This window comes from Chrysochloris asiatica, unplaced genomic scaffold (genome assembly GCF_000296735.1).
Source record: "Chrysochloris asiatica unplaced genomic scaffold, ChrAsi1.0 scaffold00501, whole genome shotgun sequence".
Taxonomy (NCBI): domain Eukaryota; kingdom Metazoa; phylum Chordata; class Mammalia; order Afrosoricida; family Chrysochloridae; genus Chrysochloris; species Chrysochloris asiatica.
The window spans coordinates 208,833-215,216 of NW_006409019.1; the positions used below are offsets into that span (position 1 = coordinate 208,833).

Genomic DNA, 6,384 nt, shown 5'->3' on the forward strand with positions numbered 1-6,384 from the left:
ATTTACTGATGAAGATCCAAAAACAGAGCCTTTGATATGGATTACATCTCAATTTAAGAAAACAAAAATCCTCACCACTGGACCAATAAACAACATTCTTATCAATGGAGAAAAGATTGAAGTTGTCAAGGACTTCATTCTTCATAGATCAACTATCAACACTAACAGAAACAGCAGTCAAGAGATCAGATGATGTATTGCATTAGGCACATCTGCTGCACAAGACCTTTTAGAAGTGTTGAAGAGCAAAGACGTCAGCTTGAAGACTAAGTTTTGGCAGTGCAGAATAAGCAATGTACTGCTAATGACAAGGTCAGTGGTTCAAAACCTCCAATTGCTCATCAGAAATCCTATATAGGGTCACTAAGAAAACAAAAATCCTCACTGCTGGACCAATAAATAAACATTCTTATCAATGGAGAAAGATTGATGTTGTCAAGGACTTCCGTTTTTGTTGGATCAACTATCAACACTCATGGAAGCAGCAGTCAAGAAATCAAACTACGTATTGCATTAGGCAAATCTGCTGCACAAGACCTTTTCAAAGTGTTGAAGAGCAAAGATATCAGCTTAAGGACTAACTAAAGTGCGTCTGAACCAACCCATGATATTTCCCATAACCTCATATGCATGTGAAACCTGGACAGTGAATAAGGAAGACCATAGAATAATTGATGCTTTTGATTTACGGTGTTGGAAGAGAATATTGAAAGTGCCATGGGATACCAAAAGAACCAATAGATCCATTTTGGGAGAAGTGCAGCCAGAGTGCTCCTTGGAGGCCAAGATGGCCAAACTTCGTCTTTCATACTTGGGACATACTCTCAGGAGGAACCAGTCACTGTAGAAGGATATCATGTTTGGTAAGGTGGACGGTCAGAGAAAAAGAGGAAGATGTCCCCTGTAGATGGATTCTCCAAGTGGCAGCATCGATGGACTCAAGCATGGCAACAATAGTGAGGTTGCCCCAGGATCGTGCAGTGTTCGGTTCTGTTGTGCATAAGGTCCCTATGAGTCAGTAATGACTCTAGGGCACCTCACGACAACAAAAATAAATCAAGTCTGAGTTCACGTCTTACTTACCAAACACAATTCTCACAATTGTGAATGCAGAACATTTTAAAATAATTTATTATTATTTGAGCTATGATCTATCTGCTATTGTATGCATTATTTCCATAAATAAATGTACAATTTCTTGCACTGAGCAAATGTAAGTGATTCATCTCTGATCTTAAACAGGGAAATTTCTATTCTCTTAACTACAGACTATTCTCATTATATTAAAAATTAAATGTTATCTTGACCTTTTTTGTTTTCATAAATCATTGGCTAAAAAGTCACAGGATTTCAGTAGGGACTGAAGACATCATGGAGTCCAATTTACTGATTGTATAAATTAGCCTCAAACTTCAGATAGTGTGTGACTTACCAATGAACAGACAGAAAGATTACTTTAAGTAATCATAAATGCTTTCAAGAAAATATTCTGGAACAATAAAAACTAGAATTACTTGATTAACTTCAGGGTGATGGTCATGAAAGATCAGTTAAAGATTAACATGAGTTACATGCAAAAGCCGGGCTCTGAGGGAGAATCATTTCAGTCAAAGGCCATAAAGCATATGCAAAGGCCCTGAGGTTTGCCAGAGGTTGGCCTGATTTAGAAACAAATGAAAGTCAGGAAGTTTGGATCATTACAAGTGATAGTGAAAAAAGTGCTCAGAAGACTGAAAAAGGAGGCCTTGTAGAGTGTTGATAATTAGATTTTATTGTACACAGTTATTATAGGGCTGTACATATTAGTATTTATACAAGTTTAAGGTTTCATACATTTACATTTATTGCTGTTGTTATTGTTAAGTGCTGTCGAGTCTGTTCCAATTCATGTTGCTGTTAGGTGCCATTGAGTCAGAATTGACTGATAGCAATCTTATGCACAACAGAATGAAACACTGACTAGTCCTGCACCAACCTCACAATCGTTGTAACATTTGAACCTATTGCAGCTGCCACTGTGCCAATCCATCTAGTTTGGAGTCTTTGTCTTTTCCCCAATGCTCCACTTTACCAAACAAGATATCCTCCTCCATAGACTGGTCCACTCTGACAACATGTAAGATGTATGAGAGATCAAGTCTGGCCATCCTGACTTTGAAGAAGCATTCTGCTTATATTTCTTCCAAGACAGATAGGTTGAAGTGCCTGCTGTGGTCCTGTGGATCTGTGTCTTGCTTCAACAGTGTTTGTATGGAACAGATCTGGGGACTTCCCCCACCTCCAGCCTCAGACCACCTCTAACAACTTCTTTAGGCATATCTTCTCCGGGATCATCTGAATTGGAGACCGGCATCAACCATCTGGTTAATCTGCACCTGCAGGCCTCTTATACCTGCGTCTCTTTGGGCTTCTATTTCAATCACGATGATGTGGCTTTGGAAGGTGTGGAACAGTTCTTCCATGAGTTGGCAAAGGAGAAGCACACGGGTGCTGAGCGTCTCTTGAAACAGCAAAACAAGCATGGTGGTCACGCACTCTTCCAGGACATACAGAAGCCCTCCCAAGATGAGTGGGGAAGAACCCTGGACACCATGAAGCCACCCTAGCCCTGGAGAAGAACCTGAACCAGCCTCTTCTGTGTCTGCATGCTGTGGGTGCTACCCACACAGACCCCCACCTCTGCGACTTTCTGGAGAATCATTTCCCCAATGAGGAGGTGAAAATTATCAAGAAGATGGGTGACTACTTGACTAACCTCCGTAGGATGGCCAGTCCCCAGGCAGGGCTGGGTGAATACCTCTTTGAGAGGCTCACTTTCAAGCACAACTAGGAAGAGCCTATAGAACCCCGTAACCTGTGAAGGGCCTTCAGCATTCCCCTGCTCTCCACATACCTTGTGCCTCAACTTTGTTCTCCAGACACAGAGACAGCATAGTGAACGCCCTGGAGCCCCTCATCTCCCAAGCAGTGGGCCAAATGAAAAAAATAAAGCTTCCTTTTACAGCCAAAAAAAAAAAAAAGACAGATAGGTTTGTTCTTTTGGCAGTCTATGGTACTTTTATTATTCTTCTGTATAACTCAAATGAGTCAATTCTTCTAAAGTCATAATTACTCACTGTCCAACTTTCACATTCATATGAGGTTATTGAAAGTATCGTGGCTTGAGACAGGCACACCTTAGACCTCAAACTGACATCTTTGCTCGTGAACAAGTTAAAGAGGTCTTGTGGAGCAGATTTGATTAAGGCATCATTTGATTTCTTGACTGCTGCTTCTATGGGTGTTGATGGTTGATCTGACCAAAATGTCTTTGACAGCTTCAATCTTTTCTTCACTTGTATGGATGGTGTTTATTGGTCCAGTGGTGAGGATTTTTGATTTCTTTACATTGATGTGAAACTCACACCAAAAGTTGTGATCTTTGATTATCATCAGTAAAAAATTTTAAGTCCTCTTTACTTTCAGCAAGCAAAGTTGTATCATCTGCATATTGTATATTGTTCATGAATTTTATTCTAATAATGATGCCATGTTTTTCTTCATATAATCCAGCTTCTCAGATTATGTGCTCAACATAGAGTTTGAATAATTAGCATGATGAAAGGATACAACCCCAGCACGACCTTTCTGTTTTTAAAACATTCAGTGCTCCCTTGTTCTGTTAGAAAAACTGCTATTTGGTCTATGTGCAGGTTCCTCATGAGCAATATTAAGTGTTTTGGGATATTCATTCTCCCCCCCCCCCCCCCGCAATGTTGTCCATAGGTTGCCAAGATCCACATAATCAAAAGTCTTCATGAAGTCGGTGAAGTACAGGTGTAGCACTACTTTCTGGTAATCTTTGCTTTCAGCCAAGATTCATCTGAGATCACCTATAATATCCCTATTTCCATGTCCTCACCTGAATCTGCTTTGAGCCGCTAGAAGTTTTATGTCAATGTACATTTACAGTTTTTATTTTTTTTATTTATCGAAATTTTACTTGCATACAAAGTTAATGATTTTTCTGATGATTTATTCATTCCATTAAGTCACATCTCTGACCCTTCACCTTACCAAACATGATATCCTTCTCCAGTGATTGCTCCCTCCTGACAATATGTCTGAAGTATGAGAGACAAAGTTTGGCCATCTAAGCCTCCAAGGAGCACTCTGGCTGCACTTCTTCCAACACGGATCTATTGGTTCTTTTGGCAGCCCAAGGCACTTTCAATATTCTCCTCCAATACCATAACTCAAAAGCATCAATTATTCTACGGTCTTCCTTATTCACTGCCCAGCTTTCACATGCATGTGAGGTTATTGAAAATACCATGGCTTGGGTCACGTGCACCTTAGTCCTCAAGCTGACATCTTTGCTCTTCAATGCTTTAGAAAGGTCTTGTGCAGCAGGTTTGCCTAATAGAAAATGTCATTTGATTTCTTGACTGCTGCTTCCATGAGTGTTGATGGTTGATGCAAGAAGAATGACGTCCTTGACAACTTCAATCTTTTCTCTGTTGATAAGAATGTTATTTAGTGGTCCAGTGGTGAGGATTTTTGTTTTCTTAGTGACTCTTTCTCTATATAGAATTTCTGATGAGCAATTGGTGGTTTTGAGCCAAAATCTTGTCATTAGCAGTACATTGCTTATTCCACACTGCCAAACCAGGACTCCCGGAAAAGCTTTATATGGTGGCTATGAACTGGAACTGACTTGATGGCATTTAACAACAACATATATCAGCGAATGATTACAACCAGTATAATCAGAAACGACTCAGAGCTGTATCTTGCAAAATCTCATAATTAATGAGAAACAGATATCAAAATTGTCCATTTATAATAGACTGTGACCAGTGCTATAACTCATGTAGACTAAAATTTTAACTTCATGAGGATGGAGCAATCATCTGACTTGCTCTTCCCTACATCTGCAATTTTTAGCAGAGCAAATAACTCATACTAGTTGCTCACAGTTTTGCTCTTTACTCTCTAAGAAATGAGAGAGCATTGAACTAACCTTCATTTCTGTTTAAATAATTTTCTTCTGATATTGAGACAATGCTGTTCTAGAATCATGGATTTCCAGAGGGAAGTGTAGATACCATATCATACCAATGTCTCCAATATGATATTGTAGTAGTTAGTCAGTTAGTCAGTATATATAGCTTTCTGGTAATGCCATCTAGCTATATTGAAAAGGATCCATCTCAGAAGCAGGAGCAGATGACCCCAGGACCATCAACAAGGACGAGTATGAGTGGAGCATGAGACCCTTACCTAGAATATTAGTGTTAGTGGAAGCTATGGCAGAGGCAATGGCATCCAGAAACATAACAGCTTCGGGCTCTAGGCCCACTGACTGAGTTCAATTGATGCCTACAGGCAAGAGTCTGGTTGGCAGACTGTGCCCTTTGGGAATTCACAGACTGGCTAAAAGGGCTTTGTAATGATTGTCCAAGGAAGGCAGAGACCAAGAAACCACATGACCGAGAGGCCAAAGACAAGATTAAATTGAGCCGGCAGTATGGGAGACAAGATGCATTCCTGACTGAAGAACTGCTGCATCCTGAATGTTTCTGATCCTGAATTGTGCCCTGTTTCCTTCCTAACAAACCTCATAATCATGAGTGTTGTTCTGAGTTCTATGTGGTCACTGCAATGGATGATCAGACTCAGACATGAAGCAAAGAGGACTGTGGGAGGGATGGTTGGTGTCAGAAATAGTGTAAAGAAGGGTTTAGCATGAAAGCATGTCTGATTTCTACTTCATAATGAGCTAGATTTTCTCTCCCTTGTGAAGCTGGGGAAGTTAGACATGACTCCCACATTTTTCCATCCTTTAACCTCGTTTTCCTCGTCTGTACAATGAGGGTGTGGCACTGTGAGTTAATACACTAGACTGAAAAGTCAGTTTGAGCTACAAGCTCTGCAGTTTAAGCCCACCAGCTGCTCCTCAGAAACCCCACCCAATCACTTGGTGAAAATTAAGAAATTGTTGGACAGAAAAGTCATACCAAGGTATTAGATAGAAAAGCCTATACAGGGTTGCTAAGGGTCGGAACCAACATGATGTTGGTATTTAATGACAATAATAATAATGGTAGTAGCACCCATCTTTGTATATACTAAGATTTAAATTAACTAGTAATATTCCACTCATCTGTCAGTTTGTCGTGTTGTGGTGGCTTTGTGAGTTGCTGTGATTCTGAGAGCTACGCCACCGGTATTTAAATACCAGCAGGGTCACCCATGGTGGACAGGTTTCAGATGAGCTTCCAGACAAAGACAGACTAGGAAGAAGGAGTGACAAACTACTTCCAAATTTTTAGTCACTGAAAACCTTATGAATAGCAGAGAAACACTGTCAGATCCAGTGCCGGAAAATGAGCCCCTCAGGTT

The 6,384-nt window shown here is 40.3% G+C and overlaps 1 pseudogene; it reads left to right on the top strand.

Annotated features, from left to right (window-relative positions):
- LOC102827511 overlaps positions 1-2,830 on the top strand; it is a 28,165-nt pseudogene extending 25,335 nt beyond the window's left edge.
- Positions 2,831-6,384: the final 3,554 nt, after the last annotated feature.